The 16,148-nt window shown below is 38.6% G+C and overlaps 1 long non-coding RNA gene across 1 annotated transcript; it reads left to right on the forward strand.

Annotated features, from left to right (window-relative positions):
- The first annotated feature begins 227 nt into the window (after window positions 1-227).
- LOC111946455 (uncharacterized) lies at window positions 228-7,260 on the forward strand. The gene is made up of 3 exons (XR_013651792.1): window positions 228-3,666; window positions 5,632-5,955; window positions 6,154-7,260. It is a non-coding gene; the product is annotated as an uncharacterized LOC111946455 (long non-coding RNA).
- The last annotated feature ends 8,888 nt before the right edge of the window (window positions 7,261-16,148 follow it).

The following is a 16,148-nucleotide window of genomic DNA, read 5'->3' on the forward strand; positions in this document are numbered from 1 at the left end:
GGGCTGCAGCATGGCATCATTAAAATATTTTTGCTTATGTGTCAGTTGTTATTTCTGTCTTCCTGTGAGGATCTCATTGTTGTGTTCCATATAGAGATAAGAAATAATTTCAAACATCCTCTTTTGTGACTCAAACGAGGAGAAAGATGGTGTTTTTGTATTTTTATTTAACAAAAGAGGATTAAATAATAATCAAAACAACCTTTTATGTCACGTGCAGTTATGTGTATAGTAACAGTATTTAATTTAGAAATTTTAAAATGTTAAATATAACTTTCTTACTGTAAACTAAATATTAAAAAAATGCATTTACAGATAAAAAGATAGATTGTAGCTTGTGTTTTCAGTGGTAGTTCTGGGCGAGCCACACCAGTAGCGCCCCTCTGTACCCCCCAATTACGACCCAGAAAAGTACAATTGCTTATTAATGTTTACTTTATTGTTAAAATATTTAACAAATACAAATTATTTTAAAAATGCAAGTAGAGGCTTGCAAATTCTGACACCTTATAGGACTGGTGAAAAAATACTAAAAGTAACAATAAGTCTTACAAGGACAACATCACACATGTTTTGCTTGAGGTTTAAAATGACCACCATTATAAGATTTAAAAAGACATACAACTAGTGCAACTAAAATCTTGAAGCCCATTGAGTTGAGTTGATATGATCTGGGCTATTGTCATGTGAGATGATCAAAGAACTGGCATGCTTCCAGACATTAAATCCAGGGTTTGTTAAACTAATTTTCTTTTTGGAAAAAACTTTGCAGCAAAAAACACAAGAGCCTATTATTTTTTTCTGAGTACACCAATGTTCTTTTCACCACTTCTCCACTAAATAACGTTTTTTGAAGGACTAGTGATGGCAGCTTCCTCCATCATTGTCATTTCTGGGAAAAACAAATGTGGATGGCACCTCAATTTCTCCTCTGCAAACCAGATGTGTTGGATTCCTGTCAGCAGGGATAAGGGCCAGTTATCTGGGTCAGTGGGCAGTTCTTCATCCACTGAAGCCACTGTAAAGGATGGGGATGTTTTTGTATTTGTAATCCAAAAAAAAGCACATATATTGTCAATAAATAAGTGTTTGTGGAATTTGTTGAGGCATTGTCATACATTTTATGTAATTATGTACACACTGTGACTAACTTTGAAATTATAAATGCATTGAATTTTATTTATACTAAACTAGTAATTTAAGTTATGTGCAAATCTGATGTTTCTTGCTGTTGTGGATAAGATGCAAATGTGCTTCAGCATCTGTGGAAATATTTGGTTCTGCAACCTGATCCAAAACAGATGGCTGTGGGATATCATTATTCTACGGAGCCCCTAAAGGGCCATTGATAGAAAAAAAATTGAGGAAAAAAAAAATTTTTTGAAAAAAAAAAATATTTTTGAAGTAAAAAAAAAAAAAAGACTAACTGGTGCGCACCAGTTTGTATCAGGTGCGCACCAGTTAGTTTCAGGTGCGCACCAGTTAGTTTCAGGTGCGCACCAGTTAGTATCAGGTGCGCACCAGTTAGTATCAGGTGCGCACCAGTTAGTTTCAGGTGTGCACCAGTTAGTATCAGGTGCGCACCAGTTAGTATCAGGTGCGCACCAGTTAGTTTCAGGTGCGCACCAGTTAGTTTCAGGTGCGCACCAGTTAGTTTCAGGTGCGCACCAATTAGTTTCAGGTGCGCACCAGTTAGTATCAGAAGATATCAGATGGTCTACCTGCTTGCTCATTGTGCACCAAGTAGCTACAGTTGTCAAGAGAATGGCTGAAGTTGAGGATGTGGACCTTGTAAACTTTCTGAAAACAAGAAATATTTCTGACAATGTCATCAAAAAGATTGTGGAAGACAAGGTAAGCAACATTACTGCTGTTAATATTTGCAATATGCTAATTTTAGATCCTCACGTCTCTTTCTTGCACATGCTGTGTGCTTACCATTTTTTTATTGTTTGTGTGTGTGTGTGTGTGTGTGTCGGGGGGGGGGGGTTGTTTTAGATCGACATTAATGTGATAAACGTCATGACTGACCAGGACTTAACCAAATATATAGAAAGATATGGAGATCGGCTAGCCATTAAAGCGTTCTGTCAGCAAAGAAGCGCGGCCCTGGAAAGGCCAGGATCAAAGTCATCGCTCATGCAGCGAGTAAGAGACAAAATTCAGGGAAACCGAAACCGAAACCAAACCTGCACTGGCAACATGACAGGCCGTCATGCTGGAAACAAGCATGCAACAAAAGACACTCGGCGGATTGAAATGGGATGGCTACATTTTTCTGACGGCAATTATCATCAGGTCCGAACAAGGCATGGAGGCGGAACTCGTCATTTGAGTGTCCAGAAGACGGTCACTATGGAGGAGCTGCTGGAAACCGGAAAGAACTTGTTTTTCTCAAACGGACACTCTTCCAAAGGCGAAGTGGGTGACTTCCAGTTTGACATTCGTGATTTCAGCCACAAGATTGTTCCACTTGGATGCACAGTAAATGAGTTATATGAGCAGACCAAAATAAAAATGCTGCGAATTTATTTGTGCACTCGAGAAAAGGAAAAAGAGGATTCTCCCACAGATGTCATTCTTTCGGACACATCTTCAGATTTCGAACCTTCTGAGGACAGATCCGCAAAGGTATGAAGGAATTTATATTTTTGCTATTTAGATTATATTGTTGTGAATTATTAATCAGATATATCAAGAGTGTAGATTACTAATGGTTTACATACAAACTATTGCACAGACTTGACAGATATTTAAGCGGTGTTGAGATTTTTTGTTTCGTTGTCCTTTTCACTACGACGCGGAAGTTAGCTTGCAATTCGCGAGAGCACTAAACTTGAACAGTCCACTGCATTTTTCACAGTAATATCTCATAGAATCCAGGTTTGAGCAGTCCAGGTCCTGTGGTTTTTGATCAGGTGCTTGGTGATCTTAGTGTGAAAAATGCGGCAGAATATTCCTTTATTAGTCCTCAACTTCAGCGCCGTTTTCTCACTTAGAAGAAATTTTAGTTTATTTATAGTTTATTTATAGACATAGTTTATTTAAAATTTGGAAGAATTATTTTAGACAACTAGATACGTCTTCGCACACTTTAAAATAACCCTGTTGCTCATCCCTCAATCTTTATTGACAATGTCATGATTCATGAACGACAAAACATCCTCTATAAATTACATCAACATGAAACAGCAGCTCTGCCTGCGCCTTAGTGTTCATAAAATACATACTTTCTGGACAACAACAACAACTGTTACAACATTTAATGTGTTTTCAAAAAAGGATGCTATATGCTACAAATATGCATGGGGTGGCCAGCATATCCTTGAAGGTGGCACTGGCCACCACATGGGAAGTCTCTACTTGATGCCACATTATTTTCACTTACAAAAAATATTAGCACCGTCAGAATAATTCTAAATCAAGCTAAAACAGTCTAAGCTGAGACGCACACCATATAAAACATGTTGAATAATTTTAACATGTATCAAAAGTCCATAAAATTTTGTTTTTCTTTTATAGAACAGAAGAAAACAGATAAAAGCTGCAAGAAGCCACATCATCAGAAAATCCGCCAAGAAGACTGAAAGAGGCAATCAGTTGGATCCCAAATCATCAGATTCTGATACATCACCCAGTGTCTTCACAAAGAAAAATCATGGACTAGTAAGCTCCAACACATATTGATGTAGTTTATCAACTCAGTCTGTAATTTATATTGTATATTTCATTTGTGTTTTCTTAAAGTATAGCTTCAACCAAAAAAAAACCCCACAAAGTATAAAAGTACAAGCTAGAGGCTTTTATAGCAAATAATGTACATGTGTTTAAAAATATAAACCACATTTGTACAAGGGCGTAAGTGCATTCCATGAAAATGGAAAAAATAAATGAAAATTTTGTGACTTTTATAATTTTGAATTTAAGTTTTAATTTATTTTTCTTTATTGATTTAATGCATTTGCCTTATTATGAGTTCAGTGATAAGTAGTTGATTTGCAAAGAGACCGCTTAACGTGGGTGGAGTCAGGTTTTTATTCTGATGCTTTAGTCCAACATATGCATCAAAAGCTATTTAACAAAAAATAACCTTTGTAATGACGTGTAGTTTGCATGATGACATGGGTCAAACAAGTGCCAAAGAGAAAATTCTAATTCACATCATCTAGCTCAACAGAAATGCCTTCAGAACCTCATGATCCATGATTTGGACCAGACCTGAAGATGTTGTACAATCTCTCCCTAGATAGGAACAAATAAGCTATACCTATCAATTTTAAAACAGTTTCTCATTAGCAGTTTGTTGAGAAACTAATTTGCTATTTTTTTCCTAGTTTTTACATAGGAAAATGTCTTGAGTTTAACTACATTGAAGTTTCTTGGTAGTGGGTAAATGCTTTGAGTTGAATGCTCCCTACAATGATGTAATACAATTAAAAATGTCTGTCAATGTACGTCTACATCAGGGGTCGGCAACCTTTACCACTCAAAGAGCCATTCGGATCAGTTTCCCACAGAAATGAAAACACAGGGAGCCACAACATCCTTTGGAAAACCCAGTGGTTCCAGTGAATGGCATAATTTCCCTTGTTTTTAGAGTTTCTAAAGAGATGTTCTTTTTTGAATCTTCTGTCATTTAATGGGTTCAAATAGAACTATTTCCCAAGAGTCCACAAAACTAGCACATATGTCGTAATTATCTAGCAGTCAATCCGCTTCTCCAATAGATTTTTGTCAACAAACAACTTTTTTTTCTCATCTGGACCAGGATGTTTTTGGGCAAAAGCTGCATATTTATTGTGGGATGTCTCGCCACATTTTAGACTTTGTTTTCTAATTCCTCTTTACGTATTACTCACACTGGTAAAGTCGTTCAAAGCAAACATATCTGCCCAGGGGCCATTAAATTGTTTTCTTCAGGAACTTCAATTCTCTCAAAGTTCTCCATCGTTGTCCTTTCTGGGTCTGGACATTGTTGCGATTACACACCAGCGGGAGTTGTGGTGGTGACGCAGGTTATTAGTCACATATAAATGTAGTTAGAAAATGTCTATATGTATAGATTTTTTTTAAACCTAATACTCAGCCCATTAGTTCTTTGTTCTGTTTTTTTAAATTATTTTTATGAATCTTCCCGTTTACCACTTGCTGACCGTAGCCGTCAGCCCTGAGAAGCTGCTCCAAAGACGAGAGGCTCGCCTGGTTCCAACCTGCTCACAAACATACAACAGCTGGTCGACAGATGACCTGGAGAGGTTGTGCATGATGAGGTTTTTATTCACTTGTCATTCAACATGCACTGTCTTTTTAGAAGAACATTCCATCCCATAACAGTCTCTGGTCTGCATTCACAGCTGTAGACACGCCCCCTATGCTGCTTTCTTCCTCCTGCCCGCTCGCACATGCCAGTGGTGTTAAAGGCACCACGACAATCTTAGAACATTATAGTTATTTTTCGAAACCACAGAGAGCCGCAATACAGGGATGAAAGAGCCGCATGTGGCTCTGGAGCCACAGGTTGCCGACCCCTTGTCTACATAAACATCCTACTTTAGATTAAGTGGCATGTTTATGGAAATAAATGTATGTTCACAAACTAAGATGACAGTATAATTTTAATATTATCAACAGGGAGGAGAATCAAGTAAGCAGTCAAGACCCCACTCTGAGTTGCACTACATAGAGATTCTCCATTCACCTCCTCCAGATGATGATGATGATGGGAATAATTCACATTTAACCACAAGCAACCAGGAAGTTGAAGATGACTGTCTAATCCTAGCTTTTCATGAAGAGGCAGAACAGTTAGTCGGTGAGCCTAATCCTCATCTTGCCCAGGCTATCAATGCATCTCTTGAAGACTTTGAAATACAGTTTGGACCTCACTCTGGCGATGATGGAGCGAGTCTTGACTCCACTCTTCCCTGGAATCCAGATACTCTCGACACAAATCAGGTAAGAAATGCTGTTTCTATTCATTAGAACTGTTTTTTAATAACTTGTCATCTTTTTTTTAAAACTAATTCTATTACATATTTTTAACTATAATCTGTAGATTAATATCTTCAAATTTGTAATGGACTACTAAAAAAATTAAATACATTCATATTGATTTGATTTTTAATAACTCTCTTTTTTTTCACAATTTGGAAGCATTCAACGTGGAGTGAAGGATCTGCATCATCAAATATCGATCAAGTGTTCCAAACCCCATCTGTAATGGACATCCGCTGTGTTTCAATTAGGCGTATCAATGTAGTTCAGGATCTCATAGATGTATTTATTGACGCAGAAGTCCTTAATACAAAGCTAAAGATGGATTTGAACAATGAAAAAGGTTTTGATGGTGACGGTGTATCCAGAGAAGTCTACTCTGCTTTCTGGGAGCTTTTCTTAGAACAATGTGAGGGGGAGGAGGAACGAGTTCCCAGACTTCGACCAGACTTTACGCAAGAGCACTGGGAAGCTGTTGGAAGAGTTTGGTTGAAAGGATATCTGGACCATGGCATCATACCAATCCAACTGTCACCAGCTTTTGTTCTTGCTTTTTGTCAAGGAGTCAGTTCAGTAGATGAGGAACTTTTGATGATGTCCTTTAATACATTTATTTCAGGGCCTGAGCGAATGGCAGTTGAGAAAGCTCTCCAAAACAACATGGATGAAACTGTTGAATAAGACCTGCTGGATCTTTTTTCTAGAATGGGCTCACACTGTCTGCCCTCAGGAGACCATTTACGGGCCTCTCTTTTAACAATGGCACATAAAGTATTGCTTCAAGAGCCAAAGTTTATAATAGACTGTTTCCACTCCATCATCCACAATGTGGTTCCACCTCTGACTGAAAAAGACATCAGGAATCTTTGAGTCTAAAAAGCCAACAAACAAAAAAGAGGCCCAAACAATAAAGCCAACAGTTGAAAACCTTGATCCACAGCAGCAGTCAGCCTTTAACCATCTGGTAAGGTATGTGAGAAGTGCTGACCAAAAAAAACTGGTGAAATTCTTGCGTTCTGCACAGGGTCCTCAGTTCTTTGCCAGGACAAAATCGAAGTAACCTTTAATAGGCTGTCTGGTTTAAGTCGAAGATTAGTGGCGCACACCTGCGGTGCCGTCCTTGAATTACCATGTACATATAGTTCATACCCAGAGTTTCGAGCAGAGCTGGACAACACTCTGTCAGGTGACTGCTACACAATGGATATTCTGTAATATCTGAATTTGGTGTAAATGTCAGAATTTAGAGCTCCGTCTCCCCCTCTGGTCACCAGCTGGAACTATCTCATGAGTTCTAACCACAATTCCTGTATGGTGCACACCTGACTTTCATTCACTCAACCACAGCATACTTGAGCTCTGTAATGAACTTACCACAAAGTATTGTTTGTGCCACACTGTCTTCCTTATCATATCTTGTATCTGGACCTGATCTTCTGTCTTCTGACCCAGACTCTGGTTGCCTGCCTGGACCGTTGCCGCCACTATTTTGAACATACTGTCTCTCCTTGGATGAACTTATGCCTTTTATTGATTGGCTGACTGACTAAAGTAATTTAAGTTTGTGGACTTTTAGCTGAGCTAATAAACCTGCTGCATTTGAATACAGCCGTCTGCCTGATCTTGTGACAGTGGCGAAGTATTCAGTCACAAGAACAGGCAAGACGGCTGGATCCAAATGCAGCAGGTTTATTAGCTCAGCTAAAAGTCCACAAACTTAAATTAGAGTCAGGCAGGCAGGCGTTAATAACAGGCATATGTTCATCCGAGGAGAGACGGTATGTTAAAAAAAGTGGCGGCAAGGGTCCAGGCAGGCAACCAGAGTCTGGATCAGAAGACAGAAGACCAGGTCCAGACATAACACTCAGTAAGGAAACCAGTGTGGCACAAACAATGCTTCACACTGAATCCAGCTCAATGATGTGTTTAAGTATGCTGCGGTAGATGGAGTGAATGAGAGTCAGGTGTGCCGCATCCAGGAAGTGTGGTTAGAACTCTGGAGATGGTTCCAGCTTGTGACCAAAGAGAGCGACAGTTCTAAATTCTGACAGTAAAGCCAGTTCTGTGTTTCCTTTATCCTAGTTTTTGATACAGCTGTTCTCTCTAATACTTTTCTTGCCATAACTAAAAAAAAAATCATTCTTGTTTGGATGATCATTCCATGATAAACTGTGTAAAAAAACAACAACACACATGTTAAAGGGCTAAGTTAATGTTTTTGCTAGTTAATTCCACTCCTTTTTTGTGGTCAATTTAAAACTGTTCTAAAGCCATAAAAGGTAGAACTTAGATGTTCTTAAATTCAAGATCTGTTCTTTTGTTTTAGCCCTCTCACAGGTATGAGATTGTGGTACTTTTTTATTACAGATTTTGTAATGGAAAGAGATTACTGGAAAAGTACAGTTGGAAAACAATGTTAAATACCCTCTGAGCTCTCCCTTAGGTTTTCTAGCGTTTTTGTTACAATAAAACTACATTTGAGGCTCATAAGTGGCTTGTGACTTCTGTTTAAACTAACTAAACATTGATGAAAACTTTGCATGGAATGTTATTTAGAAGAGCTTGTGCATTTATAATAATCCTCAAATACAAATAATCTAAACAATAACTATTTTTTTAATTCTTCTTGGCTCATGTCTCAGAACATATTTCTGAAATGAAAGATTCTGCACAAAATAAGACCTTCCAAGTGAATTTTTAAGTTTAAATACGTTTTTATATAAATTGAAATTGCAGGCATATTAAACTGTACAAAACAATGTCAAACTATTAAAACTAACATGAAAAAGTGATCAGATTAATAACAAAGGCATTCAATGTGATTTTACTTTTTTTGTTAGGGAAAGGTTCAAATGCATTATAACATGTAAATATAATATAATATATAAAATAATATAAAAAAATATAAAAATTTCAGCTTTAAGGCTAACAATACATGTTTGGTCATAAAACGTGCAGAACTTCTGAACAATTCTGTAATGCGTTGCTTAAATGTTTCACATCTGGCCATCAGAGATCACGGAGGATGTGATCACATTCCTCACGTGCAAGTACAATTTCAAAGCTTGATGAACATCATTTGGAAATGCAAATCTGATTCAGGCATCAGAATGCTGCACAAGTCGTAAATGTCTGTGTCACATGGCACTGTTGGTCTAAATGTGTAGCTTGCATGACACAGTTGTATGTCAGCATCATCCACTGGAGAAATGCAGTAATCCATTGCCATTACCTATTAGGGTTTAAAAGTGCGATCAATTCTTCTCGTAAAAAGAGATAGAGGTCAATGGCCATGTATGGGTCAACAGGAACATTTAGACTGTTTTCTGCCATAATGTGGGTACAGAGGGTGAACACATCATCATCACAAGCAATCTTGCTGCGGTGGATACAGTCATCTTCACACCTGGCCAGATCTTCCTCTGACACTTGGCACAAATAATCCTCAATCTCATAAAGTTCAGGAATCAAGAACATTGCATCAGGACGCCCATGAGGAACATGTTCATTACTAGATGGACGAATCACATGGCTGTTCCATGTTTCTTTAGTGGAGTCCAACTCATCCTGCAGAAGTAACAAAAAAAATCTAAATGCTGGAATTCATTAATCAACAAGTCATAAAAATGCAGTTACATAAGTCTTAATTACTATAAGGGCCTATTTGTTTACCTTTTTAATACAATGCAAGTAAAATTTTTGAGATCTAACCCTATGTTGCTCCTTTCTGCTGTAGCTTTTTGCCACTTTCAGATTTAAATAGAAAGCTGTGTAGACATACAAGAATATGATTGAGTCAGTTTTCCCCACCTACCTGTATCAGTCCAAGAAAGCAGAACAACATGAGGTTCTTGTCCAAAAAGTCACCAACAAAATACCCTTCATCTTTTAGTCTGTGAAAGTGGTCCAGCCAAAAGTCCACACACTCTTTGCGGAGAAAGCCCCACCAACTTTCTATTCTCTGATTAGTTGTGCTTCTTCCCCAAATAAAACTTCTTTCACCAGCATGAGCATCATCATTGTTGCGACGAAGATAACATTGCATATCTCGAATGGAGGTGTTTTCTGTCCCCATATCGGTTCTCAGGATCCGAGCACATCCATCCAAATCCTTTATGGTCTCAAGGAAATAACCTCCAATAACTTTGGGGTCACTGCTGGTAAAGTATGCATTCAGCCATAGGATCCTCCTTGAAAATCCATCAATGGCTCCATTGATGCATATACCAAAGGGTTTCAGTTTGTCGTATGAGTCAACATGCCATATAAAGTTTGGCCCCCTGGCAAAATACGCTCGTCTGTACTGTGCATCCATCTGTAGCCATGCAAAGCACCCGAACCTTGGAGCTGCTCTCTTATGAACTTAACAGATTCCTCTAAACTGTCAAAGTGGATTCGGCGAAACAGTCCATTATTTTTCAGAACTCGTTTTAAGGTTCTCAAACTGAGAATGATTTGATGATTTCTACTTAAAATACGAAGGATGTCCTTATAGGCAAGGCCTAAGTTAAAGTAAAACTTTATTAGGTCCAGTTTATCCATAGTTGAATGGCAGTTCAAGGGTAAAGCACTGAGAAATCAGGGTCACATCTTCCGTCTTTTCACAAAGAAATTGCCTGGAAAAGGAAAATAACAGAGGTAGGATTACCAGTAGTGTTAAAAACATCCTAATTAAAGAAACATTTACATAAAATTTTACAAACAATTTTGTAATTCAATATGTGTGTGTTGTGCAACAAAAATACAACTAAAAGATTAGTTGTACATTACTAATTGTACAGAAATTTGGTGCCTAATAAATTTTCATGTGTCAGGATTAGGTTAATACATACGTGCTAACAACATTAGCTGTGCTAGTAACAGATTTAGCTGTGGATCAACTTAAACTGGAATAACCATCAGCCTTTATTTTGTCTGGACCCGACGAGTAACACAAATTCACAGGGAAATGTGTGCACTGTTTGTCAGGACTGTTCTCCCAAAATCCGCCTCCGCCTGTCCCAAAGCCCGTCTTCTGTCTGACCATACAAATCTCCCGGAAGACACGGTTTTTCTGAGTCCGGGCGGCAGTCCGCTCACGCTGAAAAGGGAAACGGACTGCGGTCCGAAGTCTCCTCTGTTGCACACACTGTACAAAAGCATCCTCACATGCATGCAAACACGAAGCTAAGAGTCTATCTGCTCTGCTCATAGACATGCAAATGCAATGTGGGTGCTTGCATCTTGCAAATATTAACAGCAGTAATGTTGCTTACCTTGTCTTCCACAATCTTTTTGATGACATTGTCAGAAATATTTCGTGTTTTCAGGAAGTTTACAAGGTCCATATCCTCAACTTCAGCCATTCTCTAGACAACTGTAGCCACTTGGTGCACAATGAGCAAGCAGGTCAACCATCTGATATCTTCTGATACTAACTGGACCGCACCTGAAACTAACTGGTGCGCACCTGAAACTAACTGGTGCGCACCTGATACTAACTGGTGCGCACCTGAAACTAACTGGTGCGCACCTGATACTAACTGGTGCGCACCTGAAACTAACTGGTGCGCACCTGAAACTAACTGGTGCGCACCTGAAACTAACTGGTGCGCACCTGATACTAACTGGTGCGCACCTGAAACTAACTGGTGCGCACCTGAAACTAACTGGTGCGCACCTGATACTAACTGGTGCGCACCTGAAACTAACTGGTGCGCACCTGATACTAACTGGTGCGCACCTGATACTAACTGATGCGCACCTGATACTAACTGGTGCGCACCTGAAACTAACTGGTGCGCACCTGAAACTAACTGGTTAGTTTTGTTTTTTTTTGTTTTTTTACTTCAAAATTCTTTTATTTTACTTCAAAAAACTTTTTTTTACTTCAAAAAAAAATTTTTTTCCTCCATTTTTTTTTTTTTATCAATGGCCCTTTAGGGGCTCCGTATTATTCAATTCAATTCAGTTTTTTTTTATTTGTATAGCCCAAATTCACAACAACAGTCGTCTCGATGGGCTTCGTATCAGTACTTGAAAAAGTTAAACATAAAATGATAAAATTATCGTCTTGAACTGCAGCAGCTGCTTCCAAATATTATTAATATTAGAAGTGCATCCAATATGAATAAAAAAATAGAACATTCTTACAAAATATTTACCCAAATATACTTAAGTAGAGGTGTTTAAACAGGATATTTTTAATACAATTTCTGACAACAAGCTAAGGAATCACCACTAAGTAATTCAAATAATACTGAGAATAAGAGACAAAGTACTGAATATATTTTGTAATTACAATTATATAAATAATGGGACAGCAGGTCATCATGTCGTTTTATGCTATTTTAATAAAAGCATTAATAAAGGAAATAATTAAAATTGGTTGGATATGAGTGAATATAAAATTGTATTTAATTAGCTTAGTGCACAAATTTAGTTTGGATTCACTAAAAGTATAGGCTAACAATAGCCTTAGCTTAACTCTTCCAATATTATTGTGCATGTTTAATAAAGTTGTCTCATGTTTACATTTTGATATTTTTTTCTAAGTTGGGCACCGGGTGGTTTTGTCCTTTTCATTTTGTTGCGCTCACGAAAATAAACAAGTTAGCATCCTCCGACACCAAACACCGCTTAGCATCGCATCAGCTTCAGGCTAAACAAATACTTATTATAGTTTGTTTGAGAGATTGGAATTGGGCTTTTAAAAAAATACCTTCATGGTGAATGCAGTCTGTAATTTGGTGTGAAAGTAGTTTTTTTTTTAAGTGTGAAAGTAGTTTGAGCTAGAGATGATTGTTAAGGGCCGTACACACCGGGACAAATATTCGCCAGCCGTTATTCGCCAGCGTTTTTCAACACGTTTTTTGTGTTCACACCCAAGCAATTTTCGCTGACGATGAGCCGAGTGAACATGCAATTTCATTCCCTGACATTAGATGGCGCTTAGTGTAAAACAGAAATACCCCCTGTACACAAGGTGGCACTGCGCAACTTTACGCTTCTTAAAATCGCTTTTCACTTCATAAGAAGAGAGCAAGTATTTACGTGCTCGTCAGAATCATACAAAGAAAACATGAATATTTCAAGCACCAGTAGCTCCAGGTCCAGCGATGAATAAATTATTGTTCTGTTGAATGATGAAAGACGCCGGAAAAGACGCCGATTTTGGGTTCATCCCATAGTTACGAGAAGAGAAGAACATGGGGAGTTTTATCGACTGGTACAAGAGCGGAAAAATGTATCACGAGCGTTTTCGGGGATATTTTAGAATGTCCGTCAGTGAGTTCGAAAACTTACTTCAACAACTGGCTCCCTCGCTGATGAAAGAACAGACACATTACCGTAAACCAATTGACCCAGAACAGCGTTTGGCCGTGTGTTTACGGTGAGTTCGTTTACATTGTTATTCACTTCAATTAATGTTGTAAAAACATGTGTGAAGCGTTGTTAAAAACTAGTATTTGTCTATTTCTATTTCAGTTTTCTAAGCACTGGGGACTCGTACCGCACTATTGTGTCCAGCTTTCGACTTGGTGTGTCAACTGTGGCTTCGATAGTGAGTGAAACCTGTGATGCATTGTGGCACTGCCTCAGAGATGAACATTTGCCTGTGCCTACTGAAGAGATGTGGAGGAGTACAGCCAGGAGATTCCATGAAAGATGGAATTTCCCTAACTGCTTCAGAGCCTTGGGTGGGAAACACATATTCATCCAGGCCCCTGCAAACTCTGGTTCTCTCTACTTTAATTATAAAGGTACATTCTCCGTTGTATTGCTGGCCTTAGTTGATGCAGATTACCGCTTCCTGGTGGTTGATGTGGGGAGCTATGGCAGCAACAGTGATGGAGGAATCTTTGCCAATTCTGTACTGGGAAAGGCACTCAGAGATGGAACTCTGAATGTTCCCCCACCAAGTGAACTTCCAGGTGCTCCTGAGCTGGGAAAAGTTAACCATGTCATTGTGGCAGATGAAGCTTTTCCACTGAAACCATATCACCTCCGGCCATACCCTGGACGCCGCCCCCCACAGACAAGAGAATTTTCAATTAACGTTTGTCTCGGGCACGGTGCATCCTCAGTCAACGCTTCCGGGTTTTCCAAAGAACTTTACAGGTTCAACCAAGTGTTGTTGACAGAGTTGTCAAAGCTGCTTGTGCATTGTGCAATTATTTGCGCCCGAACGGAAATGACCAGAATTGTGCCGCAGAGGATGACCATGATTGTGAGCAACCACTACAAGGCTTTGAACATTGTAGAGGGCAGCGGGCATCTGTGGAGGCCCAAAATGTCCGAGAACTGTACAAAGAGTACTTGAACTCACTACCAGGAGAAGTTGCTTGGCAGTATGACCATGTTAACCATGCTCTGGGGAACAGATAATATCAACCCATAAATTTGAACCATTTTAATTACATTTTTCATTGTGAAAACCGCTAGTGTATGTGTATATATACAATTTCTGTGAACTTGAATACACTATCAAATCTATTGCATCTGATTCTTCATTAATATGGCAGCACTCATCAAAGCAAATTTAATTTTTTTGATATAACATGTTCTATCAAAGTTAAAGCATAGTTTTTTTTGCAAAATGTAAAGTATTTGGTCACTTCAACATATACTTATTTACAACTAAATGTAAGTTGTACTTTTGAAAATGTGTATTTTTAATAAACATTTTTACTAGCATTTTCTTTAAGATGTTCTCATTCCCTGCACAATGCTGTGCCCAAAATGGTTATGTTCCTGTAGTTTGAAATCTGTTGCCTATAAATGCAGTGACTCCATAATTAGGCACATAGCTATTTCAATAAGAGGTCAAGAATACTTATGTACAAATATATGCCAAATCCCAAAATATGTTACATTACTTTCAAGTCACTGATGCACAATTTCTTTTGGAAAAATGAAACTTTTTATTTTTAATGAACTATAAGTTGCAATAACAATCACAAACATAAAGTAAACAAAGGAATTCAGAAAAGGTTGTGCAAACAAGTCACAATGACTGTAGTGCAAGTGAACAATAGTGCAAATAAACATTTATTAAATAGCCATTTTCAAATAAATTTCTTGAATGTAAAAAAACAAACAAAAAAATACAGAATTAAAATGTATAAAGTAAACATCTATTAGGGTAGCCAAGAAGTAGTAAAGCAGCCATAGTTTGGTGGGGTCTGCAGGGGGGACCTGTTGGTAGGACACCCGCGACTGCTGTGTAAAAAAAGCAGAAGAGGCCTGGCCAAACTAAGCATCATGCAACAGCTGATGTAATTTTAATTTGACTGAAGACTGTACAGCTGGGGACAATCTCCTTGGTGCTGGTATCAAGCCAAGAGAATAACAAGTAATTTTCATCATTTTGTTGCTCTCTTCGTTGCTCTCTGAGCTCCTCTTTCTCTCTTCTCCATTCGTCTTTCTCACTTTCCCTTGCTTCTTTGGATAAAAGGTACCGGTCTGTTTGCTGATGCTTCTTCTCTGTCACTGACTTCATTTTGAACAACTACTTGCTAAACCCCTTCATCCATATTTTCAGGAGAAATATTGGTGTGAACACTGTAAAGACAAATTCAGTTTACATCAGAAACAATAACTCACACTGTGGGCCATGCCACACTTCATACCCATTTTGACAAAATACTCCAGAGCTTAATGTTTACTTACTAATTTAGTTTAGATTCATACTAATTTAAATGTACCATATGTCAGGCAACAAAATTTCAGCAGAGGTTACCTATACACAGAACATAAACTAATATATTGAACTAGAAGTGTGATCCCATGATGAACAGGGAACATGCAATGATATCATGGTAATCAATGTTTAATGTCAATGCATTATAGCACTTTTCGACCCAGACGCTGAAACCCGGAAGAAACACAGAGGAGGACGAGAGTGGCAAGTAAGAGGATTTAATAAGGAGGTCTGCAATGGAGGGAAAGCAGGATACGTGGCTTCCAGAATGCGGAACGTAGTCTTCGGTGGCGTCACTGGTGGATCCCTTCGCAGGCTTACAGAGTGAGTTGTCGTCGGCGGAGGTCCCGGGGGGGAGAGAGGAAACGGCAGAGGCTCGAGGTGTAACCAAGGAGTGAAGTCAGGAGGAAGGTTCTTCAGTTGAGACAGCTTCAGGCGACCACTTGCGGCAATGGATTCCTGAGGGTAAGTA

Source organism: Oryzias latipes, chromosome 19 (genome assembly GCF_053564925.1).
Source record: "Oryzias latipes strain Hd-rR chromosome 19, Olatipes_Hd-rR_3.1".
In the NCBI taxonomy this organism is placed as follows: Eukaryota; Metazoa; Chordata; class Actinopteri; order Beloniformes; family Adrianichthyidae; genus Oryzias; species Oryzias latipes.